General features: G+C 40.1%; 1 protein-coding gene and 1 long non-coding RNA gene across 21 annotated transcripts in view; both read left to right on the top strand.

Annotated features, from left to right (window-relative positions):
• The window catches only part of LOC307176245, a 33,827-nt gene extending 32,169 nt beyond the window's left edge, over positions 1 to 1,658 (top strand). For both annotated transcript variants that reach the window (XR_013824650.1, XR_013824651.1), the window contains 2 exons: positions 39 to 228; positions 606 to 1,658. This is a non-coding gene — a long non-coding RNA (uncharacterized lncRNA). The remainder of the gene's footprint in view (positions 1 to 38; positions 229 to 605) is intronic.
• Positions 1,659 to 2,788: 1,130 nt separating this feature from the next.
• LOC307176302 (uncharacterized protein) overlaps positions 2,789 to 13,234 on the top strand; it is a 619,483-nt gene continuing 609,037 nt past the window's right edge. For all 19 annotated transcript variants that reach the window (XR_013824694.1, XR_013824695.1, XR_013824696.1 and 16 more), the window contains exon 1: positions 2,789 to 3,249. The gene's annotated coding sequence lies outside the window, so the exon portion shown is untranslated. The remainder of the gene's footprint in view (positions 3,250 to 13,234) is intronic.

The following is a 13,234-nucleotide window of genomic DNA, read 5'->3' as shown; positions in this document are numbered from 1 at the left end:
TGGACTAGAGTTCCTTTTGCCTATTCCCTTTCCTAAAGGATCAGTTGCAGATGTGACGATGGGAGCTAGAAAATGCACCTGAGACCCAGAGCCTGTCTAGGGCGTAACCTGTCTGCTGTGCTGATGAAACTCCTGCCCAGCGTGAATGCCTGACCAAAGCTCAAGTGACTCACGAGCTGCTGTATGTTTGAGGGACACTCATCTGAAGGTCACTGATCAGGTGCACAGGTGGGCAACTTGGAAAAGTCACACACTCAGCCAGAGGCAGAGTCCTGCCAAGCCAAATCTTCATCCTTGCAGCCTGGCACCTTATCTCTTAGATTAACTGTAGTGTTGTGAGGACTGCAAGGGACGTGAGGAGCTAAGGGAAGAAGGACTGTCACGGGGGTGCAGGTGGGTGTATATAAAGTGTGAATCACCTTGGGGTATTCATTTTGGGTCATTTCTCCATTGGCCTATTTCTCCTGACTGTGGGTCCTACTTCCTTTCCGCTATGGGTTGAACTGTGCCCCTACCCCACCACATTCTCCTGCAGAGATCCTAACCCCCAATACCTCAGGATGTGACCTTACATCTTTTTTTTTTTTTTTGCAGATGTAATCCAGATGTAATCCAGTTAAGATGAGGTCATTAGGGTGGGCTCCACTCCAATATGACCGGTGTCCTAATTAGAAGGCACATAGACACATACAGAGAAAATGGCCATGTGACAATGAAGGCGGGGGTTGAAGTGCTACAGCTGGCAGTCAGGAATCACTCAAGATTGCCAGAAAACCACCAGAAGCGAGCAAGAGTCAAGGAATGATCCCCCTACACAAGACTTCAGAGAGAGCACGGCTCTCCTGACATCCTGATTTCAGACTCTAGACTCCAGAACTATAAGATAATATATTTCTGTGGTTTTAAGTTACCCAGTTTACGGTATTTTGTCATGGCAGCTCTAGGAAGCAAATATACTCTTTTTAGCCAGCCCGACTCTCAGGAATGGTCAAAGCCGGCAGAGCTGTCCAAACAGCAGGGCACCTACAGGATTCTAATCCCTCACACAGAGTTCTGGGAGGGAGCAGCTGGGCAGGCTGGGGCCCTGATTTACAGGGTTTCCTTTAGATTAAAACCAGAATGCACCAGACATGAAAAGGTGCAAGCCTTATTACTTAACACTGACTCCTACCAGCGTTATGAGGGAAAGAAACAGATCAGGGGTATCTGGAAGATCTTCCTGGGAGGCTGAGCCCCAGACCATGAGTCATATTCTCCTAGTTTCCTTTTTTGGTATAATTCTTTTTCTGGGACAAAACTCTGCCCAAATTTTACTCAGACCTCCTAAGAAGGTGAAGGTAACTAGACACATGTGAGTATCATGCACTTTTCTCATTTAAATATCATTACAATAAGGTGGGGATCCTATTGCCAGGGCAACTAGTAACAGAAAATGAGCGGTGTAGTTTTGATAGAGACTCTTACTCCACTTGGACTGATTCCTACTGTGTCCCTGGCTACCCTCTCATTTGCTATTAAAAGGATATAACCGTTTTTGGGTATTTTTTTTGAATTTTATTTATTTATATTATTTTTCTCACCTTGTTTTGCTTTCCTCTTTGCCAAAGTTCTCATTCCTTACCCTCAAGTTCAAGCTGACCTGCAGACTTGCTACTGACGTTGCTAATTTAGCTCCTTCCATTCTTCCCACAGAACTTGATGATGTTTCCCCTTCTCCTGTTCAGGAGCCTCTCCCTCTGATCAACACTTCACTCACCAGTTTCCATGACTGTGTCCCCAGGGCCTGACATGTAGTCATATGACCTACATAACCTATCCTGAGTATAAAGCCCAGCAGGGCTGTGGACCAGCTCCCATGACCATGTGATAAATTCTTCAATAATTCCAGGCAGCAGGTTCCTCATCTGTAAAATGAGATGTTCTACTTTATGAGAATTAAATAGGATAATGTATGTGAAGTCTGATGCCTATAGGCTTTGCATTAGTTATCTAATGCTGCGTAACTTAGTGGCTTAGAGCAGCAATAATTATGTACTAACCTTTACGGTTTCTGTGACTTCAGAATCCAGGAGCAGCTTGGCTGGGCTGTTCTGGCGTGGGGTTTCTCATGAGGCTGCAATAAGATGTTGGCTGGACCTCTGAAGGTTTGGCCGTGGCTGGAGAATTCACCTTGGAGGTGGCCATCACAGGGGTCTGCTTACCCAGCTGCTGGCTGTTGATGGGACGCCTCAGTCCCTCTCCAGGAGGGCCTCTGCTCAGGGCTGCTCGAAAAGCCTCATGGCATGTGGCTGTCTTCCCCTGGTTAGAACAGTAGGGGTGCAGACCGGGGGGAGGGCACAGGGTGTATATATATATATTTTTTTATTTTTTTGCGGTACGCGGGCCTCTCACTGTCGTGGCCTCTCCCGTTGCGGAGCACAGGCTCCGGATGCGCAGGCTCAGCGGCCATGGCTCACGGGCCCAGCCGCTCCACGGCATGTGGGATCTTCCCGGACCGGGGCACAAACCCGTGTCCCCTGCATCGGCAGGCGGACTCTCAACCACTGCGCCACCAGGAAAGCACGAATGTCAACTTTTATCGTAATTTTAATTACATATATATTTTTCTTTTAACTAAAAATATTTTTATTTATACAAACGATGATAACGTGCTATTTGCTCATCCTTGCAAGTAGATCTCCACCCCTGCTCGCCAGAATCTCAAGTTTATAGAAAGGCTTTAATGGGGTCCAGTCACCTACACCATCCAAAGGGTCTCAGTGGCACCCCACTCTCTCAAAGCTGCGTCCTTGAAAACGGCTCCCACTGTGGGAAGGAACTGTGGGCGGGCACTCCAAAGCCAGGGGAGGGCGAGGAGCCTCACTTCCTGGTCCACCTCCGGGTCAACCTGAGGTCATGACCTCTGGATGATCCTGCCTCAAGGTACCGCGAGAAGCTGACGGTCTGCGGGATCGACTCCATTTTCCCAGGGCTTTGCTCTGTCTTCCGGCCTCCGGCCGTTGGCCGTTCCCGCGGCGACGTCGACTTAGACAGCAACCCCTGTCTAAGTTGCACGTCTAAAATGCACGTTTCTGTCAGATTCTCCGCTCGAGCCCTCAAGGACCTACCAGACTGTGGGCTGGACCACGACCCCCAGACCGCGTCCTAAGAACCTTCTCGCCCGAATGATTAGCTCCTTCTTCCCAAGCGTCTGCTCACACCTTGAAACAGCCGCTGCGGAAGGCGCCTCCCCTAAGATCCCTGGGACAGGTAGGCCCTGCGTGTGCTTCCCGCGCTTCTCCTCGCGGCCAGGCCCTGTCGTCCTCACCCACGTGGCACATAAGATGTATATTATGTACAGTGTGTGTGCATATATATGTGTGTGTATATGTATATATGCATATATATGTTTACACAGATGTGGAAAACAGTGTTATTTCTAGGATTTACCATAACTCCTCACGTTTGTGCTCTCCCAAAATACATATGTTGAGGTCCTAACTACACCTAATATATATACATGTTATGCATGTATATGTGTATATGTATATATATGTTTATGTATCTGAGGTAAAAAAAAGGGTTATTTCTAGAATTTACCATAACTACTGTTGCTGGTGGCCCCCCAAATTCATATGTTGAACTCCTAACTGCACATAATATATGTATTATGTGTCTATGTGTATATATATGTTTATATATCTGAGATAAAAAACATTATCTCTAGAATTTACCATAACTGCTGAAGTTTATGTTTCCCCCAAATTCATGTTGAAATCCTACCCGTGGAGATGATGGTATTAGGAGCTGGGCCTTTGGGAAGTGATTAGGTCATGATGGCAGGGCCCTCACTAATGGATTAGTGGCCTTAGAAGGAGACTCCAGAGAGCTCCCTCACCCCTTCCGCCAGGTGAAAACACAGTGAGGTGTCCTGCCTGCACCAGGAGGCAGGCTCTCAGCAGACACTGAATCTACTGGAGCCTTGATCTCGGACTTCCCAGCCTCTAGAGCTGTGAGAAATACATTTCTGTTGTTTAGAAGCCACCCAGTCTGTGGTGTTCTGTGATAGCAGCCTGAACTGGCTAAAACAGGTGGGGGAGAGTAGTCAAGCTATCATAAAATGTGGTGACTGAAAAGATCAGTCTCTTTCTTTCTGCAACATTCTCCTCAGGTGCTTTCAGGTAAATGAGCCACTAATTGAAAGCTCAAACTCCCTTCAGGTCTGATGTATTCCGTCTGAGGAAGTCTCTCCTTTCTTCCTGGAGGACCCACACCCGCTCACTTTGTTTGGTTAGCTCTTCTGGCACCACTCTCTCTGCGTACCTTCATCTTAGTCTTCACTTGGCCCTCATCTTGCTTCTCTGCCTTCTGAATTGAAGTTATCCTTCATTGTCAAGGAATGATGGAAACTCGAAATATGTTTTTCCCTAAAACTAGTGTGATAAGTTGTGTTTAGATTTTCTAGGCTAGTTGACAAAGGCTCATTTTTCCAACAATGTAACTGATAACTGGCAATACAAATTTTGGAAGAGTAATAATGTTACCAAATGAATAGCTAAGTAAAACAGAAGAGTATACTTTTCATTGATTGATTTCATTTCTTAAATTACCGTAGAGGAAAATTGACTGTCAGGTATATAGTTCTTTGAATTTTAACATGTATGATTTATGTAACCCCCTCTATAATCAGGATACAGGACAGTTGCAGTGCTCCCCCAAACTACCTTGTGATATTCCTTTAAAATAACAGCCCTGTCCCTAACCCTGACAACCACTGATCTGTTTTATTCTTTATCACTGTAATTCCGTCACTTCAAGACGGTTACATAAATGGAATCTTTGGGGACTGGTTTTTTCCACCCAGCATAATTCTGTTGAGATCTATCCATATTGTTGCCTGTATCAATAGTTTGTTTCTTTTTAATGTTATGTAGTATTTCATCGTGTGAATATACTAAAGTTTGTTTATCCAGTTTACGGTTGAAGAACATTTGGGTTTCCAGTTTTTGGTAATTGAGAATAAACATTCATATACAGATTTTTCTGTGAATACAAGATTTTATTTCTCAAGGGGAAATGTCCAGGAGTAGAACTACTGAGTCATACAATATATATATGCTTAATTTTATAAGAAACTGCCAAACTGTCTTCCGGTGTGGCTGTGCCATTTTCCATTCCTACCAGCAATGTTCAAGAGTTTCAGTTGCTCCACATACTCACAAGTGCTTATTATTAATTAAAATTAAAAAAAATTATTTTAGCCATTCTAATAGGTATGTAGTGTGGCATCTTATACTTTAAATTTGCATTTCTCTACTGCCTCATTATGTTGAACATCTTCTCATATGCATATTTGCCACAACTGTATCTTCTTTAAGGAAGTATCTGTTCTTTTGTCTATTTTTTTAAAAAATGGGGTTTTTAAAATTAACATTGAGTTTAGAGAGTTCTTTATATCTATATCTACATAGCTCTTGTCAGATATCTAATTTGAAAATACTTTTTTCTAGTTTGTAACTTGTTTCTTCAATCATTTAATAATGTCTTTTGCAGAGCAAAGTTTTTAATTTTAATGAAGTTCACCTTATAATTTTTTTATGAGTCATGCTTTTGGTATCATTTCCAAGAACTCCAGTTCTTCTATCTTCTGTGGTTTCTGTTAAGAAATCTGTCATTTGAATTTCTCCTATAGGTAAGGCATCATTTCTCTGTGGCTGCATTAAAGATATTTTTCTTTATTAGTTTGCAAAAGTTTAATTATGATGTGCCTGTGTATGGATTTCTTTGAGTTTCTCCTATAAGAGTTTTGCTTAGCTTATTGAATCTGTAGGTTTAAGTCGTTATTATTAAGTCTTTAGCCATTATTTCCTCAATTTTTTTTTTTTTTTAAGCACCATCTTGCTTCTCTTCTTTTTTGGGACTCAAGTGACCTTAATTTTAGGACTTTTTTTTTCTCACAGGTCCCTGTGACTGTTAATTTTTGTTCAGTCTCTTTTCCTTTTGTTGTTTAGATTGGATGAGTTTTATTGATCTATTTTTAGATTCACTGTTTTCCCTGTCATCTCAGAGTCCATTTAGTGAGTTTATTTATATATATATATATTTTTGGTTATTGTACTTTATATTTCTAAAATTTCCACTCAATTTTTTTATTTCTTTGCTGAGATTTTCTACTTTTCCAGTTGTTTCAAGAATACTTGCTATTGCTTATTGTGGCATTTTAAAAACAGCTGTTTTAAAGTCTTTGCCAGAAAATTATAATATCAGTGTATATTACTTTGCTTAGTTTGCCCTAACAAAATACCGTAGACTGGGTGGTTTAAACAACAGAAAATTATTTTCTCACAGTTCTGGAGGCTGGAAGTCCAAGATTAAGGTGCTAGCAGGTTTGATGTCTCCCAAGGCCCCTCTCCTTGGCTCGCAGACAGACAGCTGTTTTCCTACTGTGTCTCATGTGGTCTTTCTCTGTACAGAGGCATCCATGGTGTCTCTCTGTATGTCTAAGTTTCCTCTTCTTATAAGGACAGTGATTACATTGAACTAGAGCCAACCCTAATGGCCTTATTTTAACTTATTCTCCTTTTTAAAGGCTCTGTCTCCAAATATAGTCACATCCTGAGGTACTGGTGGTTAGGGCTTCAACTATGAATTTTGCGGGAACACAATTGAGATCATAACCCTGTGTCATCTTGAGGTTGCTGTCTGTTGATTGTCATTGAGGATTTCCTGGTTCTTCATATGCTGAGTAATCTTGAATTGTATCCTGCACATTTCATATGTTACATTGGGAGACCCTTGACCTCATTTAAATCCTATTTGAAAACATAGATATTCTTGTTTTACTAGGCAATTGACCTGGTTAGGTTCAGGCTCTAAGTTCCAATCTGCCTTCTGCGGGCTATAGTTCCAACGTCAGTTCAGATTTTAAAGACTTTGCAGTTCCAATTAGATCTGTCACATGTGTGCCACCCAGGGGTCAGCCTGTGATGTACGCAGTTGCCTTTCTGGATGTTTGGTTCTTAAATTCTTTGAAATGCTGATTAAGATCACATCCAGGCATGGACAGTTAGGGGTGACATCTAGGAGTTCATGAGTAACTTTATGGGGTCACTTTCTTGGTCTCCTTCCTTTGCAATCTACAGATACTTGTTCCCTGGGTGTCCCCCTTTTGCTTCGTTAGCTAGAAAGCTAAGGCTTTCATTAATCCTGCCCTGCTGCACATATTTGTGACTATGTACATACACATCCAGGGCCAACTGCTTGGAGGACAGAGAGAGAGTAAAAATCACGCGGGAGTCACCCCACCTTCTTGGAATTACAGCTCCACTGATTAGAGGAGAAGGACCCCCAACACTCTACCCACTCAGTGGTCTCCCAAAGGTGCTGCTGCTACCACAACCATTGCATTGCTTGGGGTCTGAAGTGTGAGAAGACAGAAAAGAAAAAAAAAAGATGAGGAAAATTTACACACTCTCTTATTTCAGTGTTAGAGTTCTCTTTTCCCTGCTTGAGGCAGATCTAAGGGCTTCTTCTGGAGCTCTCTGTTTGTGCTGATACTAATTTCTGGGTTTCAGGCTGCACTGTGCTCAGGCTGGGAGATACCAGAGGAAAAAAGAATGAAAAAATTGCCACTTGGTAATTTTTGGTTTGGTGGTACTTCAGATGGTGGTCTGCTTTTCCAATCTTCCCATTACTGTTTACATCTCAGAGTTCTCAAGTAGCTGTTTCACACATTTTGTCCAGGTTTTACAGCTGCATTTAGTGGGAGAGGCAGAGTGGATTGTGCTTACTCCATCTTACCAGGAACCGGAAACTCCTGAAACAGAATGATATCAAAATTGAATAGGAAAAAGATGGAAACATGTTTTTTGAATGCTAATGTTTAAGGCAAACAGATACAATTAGGAGAAGATGAAGATGTGGGTAGAAGTTTAAGTGAAAAATATTAATTCTGAAAGAGCCATCTAAGAATCTATAAAAGCTTTTGAAATTGAGAATACTGGTACTTGTTTAATTTTAGATGAAAATGGATAGTTTCTATCTCTGGCATATGACTAGTAACTATGTTTATGCTTATAAGGAATGATTAATGTTTCAATTCACAGAAACAAAAGAAGAGTGGGGAAGAGGAACATTCATGGGGGAATATGTGAAACAAGAGAGAAATGGAGTTTAAAAGTGTGTGTATGTATTAATATGTTTGAGTTTGATAATAAGGATAGTGAAGGACAGAAAGAGGAAAGCTGTTAGTGCTTGCGTCTCCTTAATGGGAAGAATAGAGGTCTGAGAAAAAACATGAATCATATTATTCTTTTGTAACCACGTGGTGGCACTGTTGGCATGAGACAGCTTAGTGCTGTCATTTGCAAAATAGGGTGTGTACATTCTAGGGATGTGCAAGACTATCCCTTGAGGTGGCTGAAGAAAATATTAGAACTTCAATCTCTATTTAGATTTTATTTTGAGAAAATGGAAATGAACTAAGCTTTACTAGTATTTAATATGATTGATACTGACTCCATCACTTAATCAGTAAGGCAGATAATTCTGTGTCACATGGTCTGCAAGAGGAATGAGAGCTCTATAACTCAGAGTTGGTGGTGGCTACGTCATCTGAACAGACAGTGACATATTACAGCTTATATATTCTTGGTGAAATGGATTTACGCACTACATTACTGATTATGGTAAATTAACACTCTTAAAGTGTACAAGTGACTTAAAATATTTCCTGCAAAGAAACTGCTGGTCAAAATGATCCTAATAATTCAAGCCAACAATAACAACAAAAAAATGGAAGGGCAGCATGCCCCCTCCTGGTTTGGATTCTTTTTCAGGTATGTCATGAGCTAAAAACAATGGCTATTGGTGATATGTTATCTAGCAGCATTTTTTTTTTTTGACAAAATATACCCACTTAACCAGTGTTTTTGAAGTGAAAGTGATGTTTTTGACCATAAATGAGAAAATAACGGCTTTTTGAAGAAAGCTCATGCTTTGGAGAAATAGTTTGGAAAACATGTTTAAAAATATTTTCATCACTATGTGATTTTTGTTCCTGAGATTGACTGATTTATTTTACCTATAAAACTCTTATATTTCAATGTTAATAAGGCTGTGAAACTGAACTTTCTAATCTGTTTAAAAATCTTCCAAATGAAGACTTTAGGTAGGTTTTAAGACCATTTGTGAAAAATACAAATATTAAATACCTTCCATTAATTTTGTAAAAAAAAAAGTAACATTATAGAAGATGGAAATTTATTGATCAGATATCAACACTTATATATGAGTATACTTTTTCCACAAGGACCTGTGTTTCTTTGTGAAGTATATTTTTCAACTAGGCAGTTATTAAAATCAAAAACCAAAATAAATTTAGAAACAGTCCATCAAATCACTGTATCACAAAATGTTATATCCGGACTTTCAAAAACAATGGAACATGTTGAATCATATTTCTCTTGCTAAAATTAGTGATATTAGTAATATTTTTAAGTAAGGCAAAAAAGTTTATGTCATTAATAAGTAAACTAAAATAAAATTTAACTCATATTTCTTATTTTCTTTAAAGTTTATTTTTGTGCATCTTCTTATAGATACAACCCTAATTATATTTAGCACTTCATACATTTTATTGTTTACCAGGTACTGTTACAAATGCTCTGCATATATTAATTATTTTAACTCTCACAACACCTAATATATATACTAGTGTTCCCATTTAAAGAATCAGGAAGCTGAAGCAAAGGTAGGTTAAGAAACTGGCATAGGAACATTAGCTGATATGTGACAAAATCAAGATTTATTAGTACAGTAATGCATATATTTAATTTATACATAAATTACATTTTTAAACCAATAAACAGATGAATAGAAGTATAGGATTAAAATTTAGAGACAATTTGTCTAATGCTAATAGGCATGGTGGTGACATAAGAATGTGCTCACCCATGTCCCCTGCATTGGCAGGCGGATTCTTAACCACTGCACCATCAGGGAAGCCCCCAAGAAGCCAGTCTTGGGCGCTTCAACGTGGAGTGAAAATTTAAAGATTCTTTTGGCAAGCAGTCTGAACTCAAGGTCCTTTTAGATTTTTATCATTGTTTCCCCTGAACTCTTTTTGATATTTTTTAAAAAATTGTGGTAAAATGCACATAACAGGGGTTTCCCTGGTGGCGCAGTGGTTGAGAATCCGCCTGCCAATGCAGGGGACATGGGTTCGAGCCGTGGTCTGGGAAGATCCCACATGCCACAGAGCAGCTAAGCCCGTGCGCCACAACTACTGAGCCCATGTGCCGCAACTATGGAAGCCCACGTGCCTACAGCCTGTGCTCCACAACGAGAGAAGCCACTGCAATGAGAAGCCTGTGCACTGCAACGAAGAGTAGCCCCCACTCTCTGCAACTAGAGAAAGCCCGCGCGCAGCAATGAACACCCAACACAGCCAAAACTAAATAAATTTATAAAAAATTAAAAATAAAAGAAATACTTAAAAAAATGCACATAACATAAAATTTGCCATCTAAACCATTTTCAAGTGTATAGCTCAATAGTGTTAAGTATATTCACATTGTTGTGCAAGCAATCTCCAGAAATTTTTAATCTTGCAGAACTGAAACTACATAGCCATTAAACAACAACTCTCCATGTCTCCTTCCCCCTAGCTCCTAGAAACCACCATTGTATTTTTTTTTTTTTTTTTTTCTTTTTGGCTGTACCTCAGGGCATGTGGGATCTTCCCCGACCAGGCATCGAACCCGCACCCCTGCAGTGGAAGTGCAGAGTCTTAACTGCTGGACTGATAGAGAAGTCCCCATTGTATTTTCTGTTCCTGTGACTTTGACTACCTAGATACTTCTTATAAGTGTAATCAATCACACAGTATTTGTCTTTTTGTAATTGGCTTATTTTACTTAGCATAATGTCTTTTAGGTTTAAACAGATTATATAGCACGTGTCAGAATTTTCTTTTTTATGGCTGAATAATATTCTGTTGTATGTGTACATCACATTTTGTTTATCCATTCATCTGTCAGTGGACACTGGGTTGTTTCCATCCTTGGGCTATTGTGAATAGTACTGCTAGGACAATGAGTGTACAAATATCTCTTCAAGACCATGCTTTCTTTTGAGTGTATCCCCAAATGTAGACTTGGTGGATCATATGGAGGAACCGCCATACTCTTTTCCACAGTGACTGCACTATTTTACATTCTCACTAATAGTGCACAAGGGTTCTGATTTCTTTACATCCTTGTCAACAGTTGTTCCTTCTTTTTTTTTTTCCTTTTTATAGTAGCTACCTTAATGGGTGTGAGGTGGATGTCTCATTGTGGGTTTTTTCTTTTTTCTTCCATGCCACGAGGTGTGTTTTATTTTCATTAATCATACAAATAATTTTCTATCATAGCCCAGGGCAAACCGAGAATTTAGCAGTCCGATTGGAGGGTCCCCTCAGACACCCACGGGCCAGTGGCATTGGCACGGAGTGCCCAGGTTCACAGTGCAGCTTGTTGCTCGTGTCCATCTTGCAGGTGGCTCTTCCTCCACAGCATGACTAAGGTCTCCAAGATGATGGGGGTGGAGAATCCTCCAGGTTCTTAGGAAATTTCACTTCGCTTGCTTCTCCTGCTCAATGGTCTCTTTGGTTGGCAGGGTGTTCTTCTCCTGCGTCTCCATCGTCTTCAGCTTGGCCTTATCGAAGCCGGCAATTTCCGCCATGTCGGGCTTGTCTGCCATTTCTTAAAGCAGTCCAGGAACTGTCACTCCAAGCCCGCGGTCCAGGTGCTCCCACTCGTGTCACTGCAGCAGGAGACTCATTGTGGTTTTGATTTGCATTTCCCTAATGACTAGAGATGTTGTATATCTTTTCATGTGCTTATTGGCCATTCATGTGTCTTCTCTAGAGAAATGTCTATTCAGGTTCTTTACTCATTTTTGAATCAGGTTGTTTTTGTTACTGTTGTTGTTCTTAAATCTTAGGAGTTGTCTGTATATTTTGGGTTTTAACTCATTGTCAGATATATGGTTTGCAAATATTTCCTCCCATTCCATGGGTTGTCTTTTCACTCTGTTGATTGTGTCCTTGATTTAAATTTAAAACACAGACGTTTTAAATTTTGATGTAGTCCAATTTATCTATTTTAACTTTGGTTGGCTGTACCTTTGGTGTCATATCTGATGGGGTTCAGAACATGCTACACTAAAGTATGGCACCTTGGCATATTTAATCTTTTAAGTTGAAGGAGTTTGAGAAAACAGCAGAAGTAGGAAGGTTACTTTGACCCTCCCCTAACCTTTCACCCATGAAGTAGGTCATAAAGTCCTTATGTGGGAAGTGGTCTCCCTGTATGAAGCAAAGGAGCATCTTTATCTCCAAAGACAACGAGATGCCACCAAAAATCCAAATGGGCCTTGCTAAGTTACCCCCAGTTTACTATACGCACCTCATACTCCTTGCCCTATTATATTTCTCCATGACTAGACACTCTTCATCAAACCTAGCATAAAAATACTCAGGTTTAACTGTTTGTTCAGATCTTGATTTCCTTATATTAAATAAATGTGTATGCTTTCTCCTGTTACTCTGTCTTGGTCAGTTTAATTTTCACACCTAGCCAGGGATCCCAAGAAGGTGGAGGAAAAATTTTTTTCCCCTAAATTTGCTAGAAATTACTGCTAAATGCAATGTCATGAAGCTTTTACTCTGTGTTTTCTTCTAAGACTTATAGTTTTTGCCCTCACATTTAGATCTTTGATCCATTTTGAGTTAATTTTTGTGTATGGTGTAAGGTAAGGGTACAGCTTTGTTCTTTTGCATGTGGATATCCAGTTTTCCCAAAATCGTTTTGAAAATGCTGTCTTTTTTCCCATTGAATGGTCTTGGTTCCCTCATCAGGAATCAAGTGACTGTGATTGTGAGGGTTTATTTCCGGGCTCTCTAATTCTATTCCATTGGTCTAGCTGTCTGTATTTATACAAATACCACATTGTTTTGATTATAGTATCTTTGTGATAAGCTTGAAAGACGTTTAACTTGTTCTTTTTCAAAATTGTTTTGGCTACTCAAGCTCTCTGTTTTACCATTACAACACAGTTATGAAGAGGGCAAAATGTGCAAAACATATATGAGGATTCATCATTTTTTCCCCAGTAATCTTAATTTTTTGTTATTCAAATAATTTTCTGTGAAGTTTTTGAAGTTGCTATTGTATCATCATCCTTGTAAGTTTATCTTCTTCATTTGTTCACT

The sequence above is a fragment of the Stenella coeruleoalba genome (genome assembly GCF_951394435.1).
Source record: "Stenella coeruleoalba genome assembly, chromosome: 17".
NCBI classification, from domain to species: Eukaryota; Metazoa; Chordata; class Mammalia; order Artiodactyla; family Delphinidae; genus Stenella; species Stenella coeruleoalba.
The sequence above is the reverse complement of the archived record's forward strand: the minus strand, read 5'-3'. Positions and strand labels throughout refer to the sequence as shown.